Below are 18,144 nucleotides of genomic sequence, written 5' to 3'. Positions count from 1 at the left end.
AAAGAAGGTGGCCTGCGAGTTAGTATATCTAGAGACAGGGCAATTGAAGCATAGCTCAGAAAGACAATCAGCCTATAGCCTCTGCTACCCATCCTTGATTCTATTGCTTGGTGTGTAACTGGGTGGTCATCCTGGATTTTTGAAGTGGGAAAAAGTTTGTACAGTGTTCAAAAATAAAATTGATTTGATATAAACTTGTTTTAAGATAGGATTTTATTAGGTTTTTATCCAAGTTTCGACGGGTGTTAATTTTGGGGTGTTTTTTGGTTTGTTTTTTTTTGTTTTTTTTGCGGTACGCGGGCCTCTCACTGTTGTGGCCTCTCCCGTTGCAGAGTGCAGGCTCAGTGACCACGGCTCACGGGCCCAGCCGCTCCACGGCATGTGGAATCCTCCCGGACCGGGGCACGAACCCATGTCCTCTGCATCGGCAGGCGGACTCTCAACCGCTGCGCCACAAGGGAAGCCCTAAATGTATTTTTTTAAGAAGTCTCCAAACGTTTTGCAAAAATGAATGTGTGCGCTTGCACACGTGTGTATGTATACTATATGTGTATAGGTAATGAGTAGTTGAGCATAAGCAATGTCCTTATGTAATAAGTAATAGAGACCAATTTATTTAGAAAAAGAACTATACCTGTGAACTGATGATCTGGGGTGGGGAGGGCATTATTTTTACAAATATATTAATAATAATTTAAGAGGAAGGCATTTTCCCGAAGATCAGTTTCTGTTTTCTGACACTAAAATAGGCCTATTAAAATCTCAAATTAAAATCTGAAAATTTTGCACCTTCTCCCTAACAAGTTTATAAACACTGTCTAAAAAAATATCCAGGTAATAGAAATACATACAACTGTTCTACATGATTAAAATGTTGAAAAGTTATGCTTTGCCGTCTGTACAGACACTGTCATCGGAACCAGAGATGCACAGCCACGTTTTGTTTTGTTTATTGATTTATGCGGTAAAAAGGCATAACGAGCTCATCATGTAATAAATTGAGGGATTTTTAAGAAGAAAACCACCCCAGTTAGTAACTCCTCTTGACTATAAGTTAGCGCCAATGACTTTAATATGGAAAGTCTTTCATAATCTAATCAGATTATGATCACCCACTCTGTGCCAAGTTCTATTTCAAGCTTGTTAATGTGGAAGACTCCTTTACAAAGAAATAATTTTGAACAAGTTTTCTCCTACCACTACTATCACTAAACTGTGACCTATTTGTTTACAGAAAATAGATTTTAAATGTTAAGCATGACATTTTTCATTTATTCCATCAAACTTAAGAAGTATCTGACGCTAGCACCTTGTAAGGGTTGGTGGAGGGATCTGTTGGCACCTTTTAGCGTTAATTTACTGCTACATTTCTCTAAATGGTTGGTACGATAATACTTAAAACATTTTAAAGATGCCGTCCTCGTAGGCAAGTTAAAGACCCTTGCTCTAAAAAGCCAGAGTTAATGTACTCTTTAGTTGGTAACAGAATAATTGGAAATAAAATTCAAATCCCATAAACTTCAGTCCTGGAGAAGTGCTGCTGCACTTATGATGCCCTCATTTGCGTGTCTAAAGGTAAATACATAAACCCTTCCAGCAATAGCCAAATTTTAAAATATCAATAGTACACTTCTGTAGTCAGAAGAGGATTTTTCAGCCATTCCAAACAGTCCTTTTACAGCCTTTTTACCGACAAAGACCTAGACAGCCTTCTACTGTCCAGCCTTTGCTTTTACCAAACTTCATTGGTTAGGTGCTCTGAGCTTTAAGAAAAGTTTACAATCCTTTTGGACTGTTCGTTTTGCTCTTTTTTGCTGATACTCATTCACCTCCAAACACATCTGGAAAAGGAAATGGCCTAACATTGTATGGGTTTCATAGCCCGTAGTTTTTTTTGTTTGTTTTTTTTGTTTTTTTGTTTTTTGCGGTACGCGGGCCTCTCACTGTTGTGGCCTCTCCCGTTGCGGAGCACAGGCTCCGGATACGCAGGCTCAGCGGCCATGGCTCACGGGCCCAGCCGCTCCGCGGCATGTGGGATCTTCCCGGACCGGGGCACGAACCTGTGTCCCCTGCATCGGCAAGCGGACCCTCAACCACTGCTCCACCAGGGAAGCCCAGCCCGTAGTTTTTGAAAGCTGCACCAGCGGGGCCCCAGAGTAGAGCTTTGGTGTTGGTATGTTTTCTGAGATTGTATTTTCCCTTAACTGATTTGAAATGGTAATTTAAGGATAGAACAGTAAGATGACTTCACTATAATTAGAAAACTATAGATTTCTCCCAGGTTGCCCCTAGCAGCCATTGTAGCCAATCTTTCCATGAGCAGCAAATTCTTATAAGACTCGCAGCACCCAGTTGGATATGCTAGCTGGCCTTGCCGCATCTGGTAGAGTGCCCTTGGACTTGTGGCCCTGACTGCATTCTCACATTTTCAACTCATTCTCCCACCATCTAACACGTCTCTGCCCATCGCCACCAATCATTCTAGTGTTCAAAACCTTCCCAGTAGGAATTCAGTTTCCTGAGCACATCTGCCTTCCTGGCACCAAGAAGATGCCTTCTTGGCATCACCTTCAACCATGTGACACTCTCTGCCTAAAATACCTCCTTCCTTTGCCCTCTCCTCCCCATCTGCAGCCTTGTAAATTTGTATTTATCTTCAAAACCTAACAAATATTGCCACTCAAAGAACCCTCTGTAGTTCCTTCAGGCAGTGTGTTCCTCAGCCCTCTGCAGTCCCATAATGCTTTGTGTAGACCTCTCTTGATTTCCTTCATTAGAGTGGTTAACAACATACTTCGTATTCCTTCTAAAGGCAAGAAGTGTGAAGTGTGTTCAAATCCTGATATGTAACAGTTAACTCAGTAAATGTATGACCAGTCAAAGAATGAAAGAAGGTTGATTTCTCCCCACACAAAAACTGAAAGGCTGTCTCCCCTTCCCCTGGGCTGGGAAACAAAGTAATTTACAAGGTTGGGATGCATCCATTTCCCTGAAACAATGCGCAGTCTCCCAGGCTACCTCTAGCCCTAGGGCTCATGGTCTCTGTAGGCCAAGCCAGGCATTCTTTCTTCTGTCCTCTCTAATCTGCAGAGATGCTATCAGCTGAGAAATTCCTAACAAGAGGAGCTGGTTCTGGAGAATGGGACGGGAACTTTGGGGTTTTTGCCAATGTAGGTCTAATTACCTGTTGTACCATATCTTCTTACAAACAGCGGTGAGCATCTTAGAATTTTTGCCTTTAGCAGGGAAGCTTCCAAACACCACACTGAGATAGGCCTGAGGCAAGAATCCATGGCCTCTCCTGCCAATCATGAATAAGTTCCTGATGCACAGGGCTACACTCTCCTGAACTATGGAGAATCACACCCAGGCAGAACATGCTCTCTTGGTGGGTGTGGTGCAACTAACTCCTTGATGGTAAGACCCTCACCAGGGTAGGACCTGGATTTAGCATTAGGCTATTTCAGATCCTCAAGGAAATCTGAGTCCCTACAGTTGTGGAAATGCAAGAGACCAGTGCCACATACGAACTAGTCCACTAGCACACGTATTCACGTTCATCGGAGGGCTTTGACAGTGGCAGCTTACCTAGAAAGCCACGTCAACAGGTTCTGAGTATCAGAAAAGTAATACAAATGTTCAGTGAATCAGCAGGTGCTTAAAGGTGTGCTAAATCACTGTGACAGCAGAAGCTCATCTCTTTTGTATGTGTGGAAGTGGACTGAGAGATGTTAATTTCCTTTCATTCTGATAACATAAAATTAATAAACTTTTTTTTTAACTGCTGCATTTTATTTGTCCAGAGAAACCACATTTCGTGTTCCCAACCCCCAAGAGAAAGAATAAAGTCTTAGATGAAATCGCTCTTATCATATGTCCAAATGGTAGTGGAAAATCCAAATACAGAGCATATTCAGGAGGAGGAGATTGGCTTTCAGTGGAGATGAAATGGTCCCCTTTCCCTAGCCAAGGACTGATGACTCATGATTTCTACCTGATATTAGGCCATGGGGAAGAAACAGATGGAAACCTCTGTCTCAAAGGGGACATTTTTAAGTGGATGTTTTATGTAATTAGATAGTGGAAAGAGCTAGAGACATATTTAGAGGACAGAGAAGTTGGAAGCACAGTGTCCCTAGTTTTCTAAGGAAGAGGGGACGCTCCCTAAGCTGTTCTCTTCCTATGAGCTCCTTTCTAGCTTAAGCGAATCAAGAAGGCTTCTAATCTTAACCATATTAATAGAAAATAATCATACTCATCCTCTCATCAAAGGTAAGGAGTTTCTTGCGAGTCTGGATATTTAAAATCAGGTGGGGATTTTTTGCGTTGTTTTTGGTTTTATTTTTTTTCCCCCAGCATCTCTTCATACTTCGGTAAGGTTGTAGACTTGCAGGACTGGGATATGAGACCAGGGAAAAGAGTGATAAGCTTATGAACTTAACATTTCCCCTAAAACCAAACCAGACAGCAACCTAACAACCATCAAAGCATCATGCGTATTTATCCAACTGGCCTTAATGAGCAAAATAGTATTAAGGGTGAGGTGATCATGCTAAAAGCTGTATTCCAGGACTCACTTTTGCTCCAAATTGCTAACTGATAGTAATGCAAGAAAGGTTCCCAGAAGCCAAAGTGCAACTTTCAAAGTGAATAGTCAAAGTGCAACTTTTTAAAATAACAGTGACATTGATGCCACTAGATTAATGGGACCATATAGTACTTAGAGGCTGTTTCTGATCATCACCAAGTGAAATCTTACTGAAGCAGGAATACAGGCCAGAGCTCAAACGCATCATCCGACTTACCAGATTGCTTGCTTGCTTCCTTATTTCCTTCCTCCCTTCCTTCCTTTTTCTCTTCCCTCTCTTTCTCTCTCTCGTTCTCTCTTTTTCTTTTTCTTTTTAATAGAATAGATTTAAGGAGATGTAATTGATATACTGTACAATTTACCCATTTAAAGTGTACAATTCAATGATTTTTAGTGTATTCATGGAGTCACTAGATAACTAATATCGTTTCTGTCTATAGAGTTAGATGTTCTGGACATTTCATGTAAGTGGTATCGTACAATACGTGACCTTTTCTGAATGGCTTTATTCACCTTAGCTGAGTGTTTTCAAGGTTCATCGATGTTATAGCATGTATCAGTACTTTCCTCTTTTACTGCTGAATAATTTCCCATTGTGTGTATATGTCATTTTATCAGTTGATGGACATTTGGGTTGTTTTCTTTTTTAGCTATTATGAATATTTTTGCTGTGAACTTTGTAGTCACTCATCAAAAGCAGGATGGACAACCAATCAACGTTTGGTTTGGATATTGCCACCCATGAAGTATGAGGGTATGAAGTCAATTGACTGTAAATGTAGGGGTTCATTTCTGGACTCTCAGTCCTCCTCCATGGATGTATGTGATTATCCTATGCCAATACCACACCATCTTGATCACTAGAGTTTTGTAGGCATTTTTGATATCAGGGAGTGTGAGTCTTCTAAATCTGTTTTTCAAGATTATTTTGGCTGTTGTTGGTTTCTTAAATTTACATATGACTTTTAGGATAAAACTGTCAATTTCTGCAAAAATGATAGCTGAGATTTTGATAGGGATTGCGTTGAATTTGTGCAGATCATGTGCGGGGTATTGCCATTTTAACAAAATTAAATCTTCCAATCTGTGAACATAGAGTGTCTTCCCACATATTTAGGTGTTCTTTGATGTTTTCCAACAGAGTCATCCTGGGATGACGTTGGTTTTAGCAGGGTCCTGTTTAGTTGGCTCTTTCCCTGATCTCTCTGCTGTCTGCCTCTTTTGGTGTCACACCCAGCTGTTAGGCTCCACTAATTGTCCTCTCATTACTCTCTCTCTCTCTGTATGTATGTATGTGTGTGTGTGTGTGTGTGTGTGTGTGTGTGTGTGTGTATTACTATTATTATTATTATTATTTTGACAATGCCCTGGCCATAAATATCTCCACTGTCTGACCCAATTACATTTGGGCCCTTTTGCAAGTGTGGTTTTTGAGGCAGGTCTTTGAGATTTATTCTGTTCCCAGAGGGCTCTTCTTAGCTGTCTCTTTTCCTGATTCCCTCTGGTAAACTAGCTGACCTGTGGTTTAGCTTACTATTCTCATAGAGCTAACAGCCTCCACTCAATTGCTTACCACCAAGATCTTTGTTGTTTTCAAGAATATTTTAGGCTTGAAGTTTCTCACACTCTGTTCTAAATGAAGGGAGAGCTTCAGAGCTCTCCGTTTTTATGCCTTGTCTCAACCCCTGGTCAAAATTTCTGAGCCACTGTGCCATTGCTAAAGACAGAGATAGTGGCCTGTTTCTCTCTGAGTAACATCCCTGTTTTTACGAATTGGATGCTGGGTGAGCATGATAGCTTTGGGTCTTCTCAGTTCACCACTCCCAGTGGGGAAGCTCTACCCTATGAATGAGCTGGGCCTAGGGCAATTACAGCCCCTTATTCTTCCCTGCCACATTTAAGATAGATTGTCTGCCCTTAGAGAAGAAGCTCAGTAGAGGAAGAAAGCCCTTGACTTTCAGTGGCACTCACCTGGAAGGTAGTGTTGACAACAAAATGTCACCTGCCATATCAGTAAACAAAGGATGTTACAGCCATCAAACCAGCAGCCACTGCAGCTGACTGTGTACCCTGAGGGGATTCAGGATGGAGAAAAACAGGATGCTGGGCCTAGATAGTCAGGTGCATATCAAAGGAATGATTTCAATGACCCCAGATTCTTGCATCTTCAGGTACATAGAAAAACACTGAATGCATTAACTTGAGATGTCTGGTTTTTCTTTAATTAATAGTAAGTAATCTTTTGATGTTCTGACTCCCTGGTTTTTTTTTTTTTGTTTGTTTTTTGCAAAAACTCCTTTATATCCTGGCTCATCCCTTACCTCTTCGGAGCAGTTCCTCAGAGCTGAGAGGCTGCTTCCTGGGCTTGAGTCCCCAGGAAGTCCACTGAACAAAACATAATTTTCAATGTTTAGGTTATGCATTTCTTTTCAGTCGACAGTAGCCTCTGTAACCCAGAGTTTTGCAGAGGATGAGAAATGCTGGTCACCTGGCCCTTCCAAGGAGATATTGACACCCTTAACTGGAGCTGGGGAGAGGGACCCTCATTTTCACGGCCACACCCAGCTTGAGCGGATCTTCCATCACACTAAGCTACGGTGAGGGAGAAGGAGTAGGTCATGGTTCAAATGTTCTTAGCAAGATTTAAGAGACTTTCTTACATAACGTTCCTCATTTGATGTGTTCCTTTAGGAAAATTTTCAGAGTACTTTTTTTTTTTTTTTTGCGGTACGCGGGCCTCTCACTGTTGTGGCCTCTCCCGTTGCGGAGCACAGGCTCCGGATGCGCAGGCTCAGTGGCCATGGCTCACGGGCGCAGCCGTTCCGCGGCATGTGGGATCTTCCCGGACCGGGGCACGAACCCGCGTCCCCTGCATCGGCAGGCGGACTCTCAACCACTGCGCCACCAGGGAAGCCCCAGAGTACTTTTAAAAAATAATTTTACCACTTACGTTGTTTTGCTGGAGAACGGGTTTGCAGAGCCCCTCAGGCTGCCATCCCCAAAGTGGATCCCTCTTACTTACCTTATTTCTCATCAAATAAATGGACTCAAAGCCACATTCCTCCAGGGTAACCTACTTAAGCAATGTTGTGCTGCAGCATTATTTCTACCCATAGGATGACACATTTCTGGCCCGTGCTATTTTGAATGACTCTTTTCTTACCTCCTATTAACCATAATTTACTTAAATCTATTTTCTTTTTTCCGAGAATTTCATTTAATTTTTTTTCACGTCCTCCCTTGGATAATATTCCGATTCATAACTCTTCCTGCCATCAAATGCTCCACAATTGAACCCAACAGACCAAACTCAATGCAACAAACGGCCACCACTTACATATTCAATTTGTAATCATTTAAATGCTCTTTGGTATTTAACTCAGGAAAATTATTCTTTGGTTTTTTTCTTACGCTTTTTTTTAAATTAATTTTTTGAGCAGTTTCAGGTGTATAGAAAAATTGAGCAGAAAGAACAGAGCTCCCCCATATACCTCCACACTGCTACCCCCTCTGTTTCCCTTCTTATTAACATCTTGTATTAGTGCCATACATTTGTTACAATTGATGAACCAATATACATTATTTTAACTAAAGTCCTTGGTTTATATTGGACTTTGTATTGGACTTTGTATTTTTAATATAAAGTTCATTCTTTGTAGACTTTATATTTTTAATACAAAGTTCATTCTTTGTATTATATACTCTATGGGTTTTGACAAATGTATAATTACAAGTACCCACAATTTGAGTATCATCACAGTTTCACTGCCCTAAAAATTCCCTAATTTCTACCTATTCATCCCTCCCATGCACTCCTGCGCTCACTCCCACCTCTTTCCGGGGCCTGGCAACCACTGATCACTTTGTCTCCATAGTTTTTCCCTTTCCAAAATGTCATATAACTGGAACCATATAGTATGTAGTCTTTTCAGATTGGCTTCTTTCACTTAGCAATACAATTTTAAGGTTTATGTGCCTTTGTAGCTTAAGTTCATTTAATCACTGAATGATATTCTATTGTATGTATATATATCACATTTTGTTTATCCATTTACCTATTGAAGGACATCTTGGTGACTTTCAGGTTTTGACAGTTATGAATAGAACTGCTGTGAGGGCTTTTATGTGGACGTTTTTCAAGGTTTTTCTTTTATTAAAATTTTTAAAAATTGGGATTTTTATTATTTCTGATATATTTTTATATAATTTTTTTTCATTTTTCTTTCTTCCTTTTTCTTTTTTGATGTGTGTTTTAAGAGGGCAGAGCTGACCTTCCCAATAATTCAAATTTCCCACAACTCCTGTGCTTAAGAAATGCTTAATCATCAATTCCAAGCTCACCAGTTTCACTGGATGTACCAACCAGGTTAAGCTACGTTATGTTGCAGTATCAAACTCTCAGTGACTGAAAACCTCAAAGGTTTATTTCATATTCTTGCTACATGTCCAACTTGAGTTGGCAGCGGGCTCTGCTCATGGTCACGCTCATCCAGGGTGGTGGTACCTCCACTGTCTGGGAGTCTCACTGGTTGCCTTGGCAGAGAGAAAAGAACATGGCGAACTGAGCACCAAATTTAAAAGACTTAACACCTCCTCACATTACACCAACCAACGCACTGGTCTGCTTAGCTTCAAGATGGTAGGAAGTTTAACTATGTACGTGGTATACCTGGAAAAAGAAGAACCAGAAGCATTGGTGAACATTCAGTAATATCTACTTTTAATATAGGATTTGCCTGAGCATAGAACAATGTCCTTTTGATCACTAAATTTAATTTGATTATATTTTAATGTTTGCCTTTCCTCTTCACACTATGGACTAGAAGCTAAAATTAACAAAACTTAAGGATTCAGATGATATCTACTAATCCTAAGGAAAAAGCTTAGGTTTGCCACAAGCTCTATAGGGTTACTCTAAGGAAGATGATGGAGTTGAGCGTGAAGTCTAGTACATGCTGGAGGGTAGGCACCGCTGACACTGAAGGATTCAAAACCAACGACGATGAGTGCTTTTCACCTAAGCTCAGTATAACAATAGAGGGATGTTCAGTCGTGGTGTCAGAAACAGACACCATAACTATATCCATATACATTTATTGGTTTTATTGTTTTAGTTTTTTTATGTGATTAAAGCTTTTCTTCTCTTTCCAAAATTGGATATTCCATTTGAACCTAAACACATCTTGAAACAAATTTCAACTGAGAAGACAATTTTGGTTGAGGTCATTTCAAATTCATTTAATTGCTCTTCAATCCTTTAGCTAACTAGACACCCTTCTTTTCCCAGATTTGCTGGGAATTTGGGTTACCAGCACCCACTTTATGAAAATCCTTTAGTTATTTATGATCAGCTCTTAGAACTAAGTACTCCTTTACTAGTCCATCCCCAGAAACTTCTCCTCTTCCTTATGGAAACTAATGTTCTTGGGAAAGTCAGCCCTGCTTCATTTTTTCTCATGCATCTTGTCTCAGCATCACCGTGGTAAAGATGAAGACATAGCCAGTCCCTACCTGCGCTATTTGAGCCTATAGGCAACAGGATCCGAAGTCATCCCTGTACTCCTGCTTGATGTTTCCCACTGCAAGAGAAGTCTCCCAAGTCCCCATCCCAAACTCCTGCATTCCCCATTCTGTTTTCCCTGCACGTTTTCAGAAGCTTCTCAAGGGTTTCTAATCTTACCTCTTCCCAACACTTACCTCTAGAGCAAAAGAGATGGTATAAAGAGGGAGGAGGAATCATCCTTCCATCACTGTGGCAATGAGGGGCAAGAAAATAGAAGAGATTCTCCCCTAGATTGTAAGTATATTAACTGCAACTTCCAACCCACTTTAAGGGAGAAACCATGGAAACTATGTACAGTGGAAAACAAGACTTTGGAATCAAAAGACTGGAATTTGAAGTTCAGCTCCCCCAAAAACTAGCATGAATTTGTCTCAGTCTCCGATTTGGGGCCCGAAAATTTTTTCAGTACCTCTTGCCCACTGGACTATTGCTAGGATCACATGATGTATTACACATGAAAATATTATGTAAAGTGCTATTCACATATTCTCTTTTCTAAAAAGGATGTCGATATTTTCAGTCATAACAATTATATTTACTCATAAAATGTATGGGGAATTCAGAAAACTACACAAAGAAGAACACAAAAATCACCTATAATTCTACCCCCAAGACATAAATACTATTAGTTATCTCTATTAATATGAAATGCTATTACTACTTTCTTCTAATCTGCCAGTAATTACATATTTGTGTTTAACATTGTCAGGATTATGCTCTGTCCTTGTGTGGCAGACTGTATTTTCCAAAAGTGGCCACCAGATATTTTCTGGTGCCAGAACCTGGCCTCTCCATCAGCACATAGAGTCTTATTTTCCCTCCACATATAACTGGCAAGGGCTTGCAACTGCCTCGATCAATAGAATGTGGTGAAAGGGATGTTGCATGGCTTCTAGGGCTAGGTCATAAAAGGTGGTACAGCTTCTGCCTGACTCTCATTTTTAGGACACCGGCCCTTGGAAACCAGGAGGGGAAGCCTAGGTCACACGGAGAGCCTATGTGTAGGTATTCTGACCAACAGCGTCAATGGATGGACGTATGAGTAAGTGAACCCTCAGATGATTGCAGCCTCTGAGCTGCTACAGCCGATGCCAAGTGGAGTAGAGAGAAGCTGTCCCCAATGAGCCCTGCCCAAATTACAGATTCACAAGCAAAACACATGTTGTCACGACAGTTCACTTAAATTTCATATGCACATTTTCTCATGTCTAACAATTTTTACGTCAACTTAATATGGCTAAATGACCTTCCATTATGTGGATATTCTATAATTTATTAAAATCCTTCTATATTGTTGCTTATTTAAGGTTCTCTCTCCAAACCTTTTTTTATGCTATGATACATAGTGTTGCCAAAAACATCTTTGCACACACATTTTGAGTTTTGCTTTTCTTATGATTTCCATAGAGCAGATTTTAAGAAGACAAAAGTAAACTTCGATGTATCTCGGTTACATTGAATTCGCTCTTTGTGGCTCACTAGAATCAAAACTGTCTTAAGCTTCATTGTTTCTGTAGAAAAGTGTTCTAAGATCTGAGCTTTACAGACCTGCCTCACAAAATTTTGGCACACAATCCTTTTCTAAAGTCAAGAACCCATTTCCTCATTGACTTCTGAATCACAGAGTCAGAATAAATTTTTATTTATTTATTTATTTATTTATTTATTTTGCGGTACGCGGGCCTCTCACTGTCGTGGCCTCTGTTGTTGCGGAGCACAGGCTCTGGACGCGCAGGCTCAGCGGCCATGGCTCACGGGCCCAGCCGCTCCGCAGCATGTGGGATCTTCCCGGACCGGGGCACAAACCCGCGTCCCCTTCCCATCGGCAGGCGGACTCCAGGGAAGCCCCTAATTTTTTTTTTTTTTTTTTTTTTTGAGAATGGTTCTTGCTGTCACAGCTTGTACCTCTCACCTTTGATTTCCCCTGAATGGCTTGTACCCCAGAAGAAATTCGTTTTTAGTAAGGTGATGCCTGAACCACTGTGATAGGCTGAATATGACCCCCATACGGATAGCCATATTTTAATCCCTGGAACCTATGAATGTTCCTTCACACGGTAAAATGGGATTTGCAGATATGGTTAAGTTTAGGCTTTTAAGGAAAGATTATCACAGATTATCCAGACAGGTATGAAATGCAATCACAGGGGCTTCCCTGGTGGCGCAGTGGTTGTGAGTCCGCCTGCCGATGCAGGGGACACGGGTTCGTTCCCTGGTCCGGGAAGATCCCACATGCCGTGGAGCGGCTGGGCCCATGAGCCATGGTCGCTGAGCCTGTGTGTCTGGAGCCTGTGCTCCGCAACGGGAGAGGCCACAACAGTGAGAGGCCCGCGTACAAGCAAAAAAAAAAAAAATGCAATCACAAGAGTTTCTTACAAGTGAGAGGCTAAGGGGACATTGGACACAGAAGAAAAGAAGGCAATGTGGCCATGGAGGCAGTAGGGACGCAGCCACAAGCCAAGGCATGCCAGGAGCCGGAAGGAGCAAGGAAAAGTCTCCTGTAGAGTCTCTAAAAGGACTGTGGCCCCGCTAACACCTTAATTTTGGCCTGGTGAAACCGATTTTGGACTTCTGGTCTCCAGAACAGTGAGAGAATAAATCACTGTTGCCTTAAGCCACCAAGTTTGTGGTGATTTGTTGCAGCAACTCTGGGAAAATTATACATCATTCTGTTGCTGCATAGGAAATAAAGGAAATACAGAGGAGTTCATTTTAATGCTCCAAATTCTCTTCCTCAAGTGTCTTCCTAGGGTAGGTGCAGGCTCCAGTACACATGCACAAAATACATTAGAGAGCTTTGGGAGTTTTATTTACGTGTGTGTGAAAATTTAAGTATGAAGCACTCACTGTCCTTTGGAGAGTAATAAAACAAAGATTCTCAGGCTTGTGTAATTCATATTCTAAGTTGGACACACACACACACAAACACCTGGAACAGAGCAGAGATCCCTGGATTTCCTCAAAGTCTACCTTAAGGTACACACTTTGAAATATGTCAGAATTCAGAGCACATAAACATGAGAGCGTAGTTTGAATCTTCCCCCTTTGCAGATATAATTGCAGTCCTGGAATGGAAAATAACAAGGAGTCATAGATAATAGGGCCCCAAAGATCTCAAAGAAATAGGTTAATCTCACTGTGGATCCTAGCATGTCATAAGACATCAGTGTACGCTAGCTTCTCTCTTTCCCTTCCTTGGTTAAAAATGTTCCTTTATTGTCAAGGTCTAAAAAAAGGCAAGACATAACAAATGAATCTGCAGTGATGTTTGAAAAATAGGCCCTGACACATTTGGAACATACCCACTGTTCAAAATCTGCCGGCTGAGAGAAGCTGATTAGAAACCCTGATGGCCCGTGGGGAGCCCCGTCCAGGTGCCTGTTACCTGATGCTCTCAGCTCCGCCTGGGGCAGGATAGAGACAGAGAATCCGTGCAGTTGCCTCTCATCTTCATGTAAATGCCGGACCAGTAAGCAGCTGCTGCTGTTGAGACAAACACGAAGGGAGGGAAGGTCGTGCTGGCTAGAAAATCTCACTCGGCCTCTTCTTCTCTTCCTTGGCATTAGGCTTTAGCTGGGCCTCTCCAGTGATGAAAGCTTCATCCTTTTCTGTAAGAATTGCCTTGACTTTCGGTAGTTTCTGTGTATATCTCTTCATCTGGAATCAGAAAAGATCCCCTCTATATACTCTCCCCTGAAGCTCAGAACCAAGAGAGACTTAAAATGACCATCTCTGTTGATAAGTAGATTTAAAATTGAAAGGGCGATTCTAACGTTGGTTGAAGGTTCTGCATTCCATCCCCACGTGGTGGATTTTAAATAAGTCAAAATAGAGCAATTGATGCTGTAAGCCTTAGACAAAGCAGCCATGATCTATGGTGTAGAGAAATTCTTGTGAGGGGAAAAGCGACTCATGCGTATATTCATTCATTTAACAAAATATTTATTAGTGCCCACTCTATAACAGCACTGTGTAAGGTTCTAGAAATACAGTGAGGAGTAAGACAGATCTGTGTCTGCTCTTAAAAAAAATTGAAGTCTAGGTAGTTTAAAGACCAGGAGAGGACTTCCCTGGTGGCGCAGTGGTTGAGAGTCCGTCTGCCGATGCAGGGGATGTGGGTTTGTGCCCCGGTCCGGGAAGATCCCACATGCTGCAGAGCGGGGGTCAAAAACTAGAAGAGACAGACTTGGTGCTGTGATAGGGTGCAGCAGGAAAGTATCTAACCCAAACTTGAATAGCAGTCAGGTTTTATAGAGGAAACGATGTTTTCTTTGAAATTTAGAGGATGGAAATAGCATAAACAGTGGTTTGGAGGTAGGAGAGAACTTAAAGCATTAAAATAACTGAAGTCGGGGGCTTCCCTGGTGGCGCAGTGGTTGGGAGTCTGCCTGCCGATGCAGGGGACACGGGTTCGTGCCCCAGTCCGGGAATATCCCACATGCCGCGGAGCGGCTGGGCCCGTGAGCCATGGCCGCTGAGCCTGCCCGTCTGGAGCCTGTGCTCCGCAACGGGAGAGGCCACAACAGTGAGAGGTCCGCGTACCGCAAAAAAAAAAAAAAAAAAAAAAAAAAAAAAAAACAAGAACAAAAACTGAAATCGAATCAGAATGGCTGAGAGATGAGTTTCTGAAGGTAGAAAGAGACCTCTTTATATGGATCTTGAAAGTAAAGCCACAAAATTTATTAGATGATGTTAAGCAGTTTGGTGATGTGATCCGATTTTCCCTTCAGGGAGAGCTCTTGGTCTGCAATGCACAAGACAGCTGTTGGAGCTATCGTGGCAAGAGGTGACGGTGGCGCAGGGAATGGTAGTGATGGTGAGGAAGCAGATAAGTGGATGGTACAAGAGGTATTTAGGAGAGAGATTTGCCAGCCTTGGTAATTGAGTAGGCGTCGGTGAAAAAGGAGAAGGATAAATTAAGGTTTTCCAGACTTCACCAAATTCCTGGTGAAGTTAATGAAGCTCAATTTCGGACAAATGAATTGGAGATGTCTAAGCTCTGTTCAAGGGAAGATATTAAGCATAGAGTTCGGGTAAACAAGTTATTTCAGGAGAGATTTAGGTCAAAGGTATAGGTTTGAGGGTGGCTGTTAGCATGCAGTTGATAACTGAAGCCTTTGAAGCTGAAGAGATTGCTCAAGGCACTTTGTATGTTTAAGAAGAGATGACCTCCTGGGGCAGAACGCTGAGAATATAGTACTTTAAGGGATGAGAAGAAGAAAATCCTGCAAAGGAGACTGCTAGGTGAGAAAAAACTGGGAGACTGTGTATCATGGAAACCAAAAGAAAAGAATATTTACCGAAAGATAGTGTGGTGAACGTTGCGTTGACCAGTAACGAGTGCATTTAATACTCAGGGCAGAGTCCCTCCTCCATATGGTGAAATCTCAGTCATCATCATGTAAGAATCAATAAACATCTTCTTGATTTGGTCTTTAATTTTAAAATGAGCACCATTTAAAAAACGAATTTCAGTTTTAAAGATATTATTCAAACTCAGTAAACTAGTTCATGTATGAATTAAAGTTTGTACTTACCAAGCAAATAAAAAATACCTCAAAGTTCATACTCTGTTTTGCTGTTTTCGATTTTAAATACAAATAAAAACTCCTAACATGTGGTAACATAAAAATGACAGAATGAACTCAGTTTCTATTTCTTTGTCTTTACAGTCTCTCTGTTGACATGGTATATTTTGAATCTACTGATTAAACATAGGAATACACGTACTGTAGGGTTGGAGACACAATGACCAACGCAAGCCTGAATGATTCTGAATCATTATGGATTTACTCTTTTTTTTTTAATGTTTTTATTTTATTTTTGGCTGCGTTGGGTCTTCGTTGCTGCATGCGGGCTTTTTCTAGCTGCGGCGAGCACGGGCTACTCTTCGTTGCAGTACGTGGGCTGCTCATTGCGGTGGCTTCTCTCGTTGTGGAGCACGGGCTCTAATCGCACAGGCTTCATTAGTTGTGGCACATGAGCTCAGTAGTTTTGGCTCGCGGGCTCTAGAGCGCAGGCTCAGTAGTTGTGGCACTTGGGCTTAGTTGCTCTGCGGCATGTGGGATCTTCCTGGACCAGAGCTCGAACCCGTGTCCCCTGCATTGGTAGGCAGATTCTTAACCACTGCGCCACCAGGGAAGTCCCTGGATTTACTCTTGAAATGAGTCCACCTGTGTCTGGGGTGAACTGTTTAACTGTGGACTCTTAAAATTAACTTTCAGATAGAATATGATATTTGTTAAAGGATAAGTAATAAAAAGGTGCTTATTTGAATTGTGAATCTGTATATACATATAATATAGCATACTATAATATACATATATAATAATAATATATATTATTAAAATGCAAAAGTAATAGCAATTGCCTAGAACTTAGATCAATAAAAGAGTTTTGGGGAGGAGTATTTTTTAATGCTTTTTTAAAAAATAAATTAGTTTATTTATTTAAAAAAATTTTTAAAAATTTTACTTGAAGCATAGCTGATTCCCAATGTTATATTAGTTTCTGGTGTACAGCAAAGTGATTTAGTTATATGTGTATATAAATATCTATTATTTTCCATTAGAATATTACAAGATACTGAATATAGTTCCCTGTGCTATAAAGTAGGGGGAGGAGTATTTTGTTGATCAATTGCTGGTACCTTGTGATAATAAAAAAATGACCAAACTTATCAGTTTTTATTATTATTTTTTAATTTAATTATTTTTAAATTCTTTATAGACAAGGCAACCCCTTACTACCTGTACTCAGAGTTGACCACTCAAACTCTCCAGCCTTTGGTAAGCTACCAGCAAAAATGATGAGTAAAATGAGGTCTGAGAATGACCTAAGTATTCAGTCATAAGAAGGTCATTGGTGACCTTGACAACTGTACTTTCAGAGGAGTGGTGGGATTGAGGCCATATCACACTGGGCTGAGAAACCAGTAAGTGGAAAAGCAGTTTGGACAGTGACCTGTTTTTCTAGTCTCATTTCCTCCAACTCCCTGGTGGCTCTTTATCCCTTCCCTTTCATCCCTACCTATGCTTTCTTTCCAAGTATATTGAACTTTTCCACCCTTCCCCAAGCATACCAAGACTATCCCTGTTTATTTGCCTTTATACCTATCGTTCCTTCTGCTTGGAATGCCCTTTCTTCCTGGTTAATTCTTATCTTTCCCTTCATCATTTCTCAAAGAGTGATCCAGTGGAGGCTTCTCAACTCTCCCAGGCAAAGCTTCAGTCAGTCCATTCCGCCCCAACATCTCCATTGCCATACCTGGAAGGGCAGGTACTGCCTGGTTGTGCAACGTGTCTTGTCTTTCACATCTCCATCAGTTAGATCAGGCCTGCCTGTCCCACTCATAAAAGTTGGTTGGGTAGCTAACTGGGGGAAGAAGAGTGAGTAAGCAATCCAACCAGTGAATGAATAGATAAGTGAATACAACTGAAGGAAACCTGAGACCTTTAGTCCCGTAATTACGTGATGACTGGGTGGATTGGTAACAATGTGATGACGAGGCACAAACACAGTGATGATGCTCTTTGGCAGGTGATTAGCTCATTATGAAAATTATCATAATGCTATAAATAAAGCCAGTCAGTATGTAGTCCTAACTCAGACCTTTCAGCTCTGGGTGCCTCTTCCCTACTAGGATTTCCCAGGCTACTCTGTTGTGGTTCTGTGGCATTATAACCAAGAAGGACATTTTAATTCTGTAGGTGAAAGGAAGCAAGGGCAGGTTTCTGCAAGACCAGTTTTGTTAGCTCAGTCTAGAAAAATCAGTTGAGCAAAGCAGGAGTTATTGTTGGCTTTAATCTGTCCTACTTGCCCAGGAAAGGCTCTATTGGGTTTTCAGAATGAATGATTCAGATGTACCTAAGTGCTTACATTTGTTTGGGAAAGATTGAGATTTCAAGATGTAATTTGATATGTACCTTTCCCCCATTACCCCAGTCTCCCTTTTCCTGTTCTTTGTTACATGTTCAGTGACATGAAACCAGGC

At 41.2% G+C, this 18,144-nt stretch overlaps 1 protein-coding gene across 3 annotated transcripts in view; it reads left to right on the top strand.

Moving 5' to 3' along the window:
* The window catches only part of NRIP1 (nuclear receptor interacting protein 1), a 197,387-nt gene that overhangs the window by 98,895 nt on the left and 80,348 nt on the right, over positions 1-18,144 (top strand). The window lies entirely within an intron of this gene.

Source organism: Tursiops truncatus, chromosome 4, assembly GCF_011762595.2.
Source record: "Tursiops truncatus isolate mTurTru1 chromosome 4, mTurTru1.mat.Y, whole genome shotgun sequence".
NCBI lineage: Eukaryota > Metazoa > Chordata > Mammalia > Artiodactyla > Delphinidae > Tursiops > Tursiops truncatus.
This window is presented reverse-complemented; position numbering and strand designations above follow the sequence as displayed.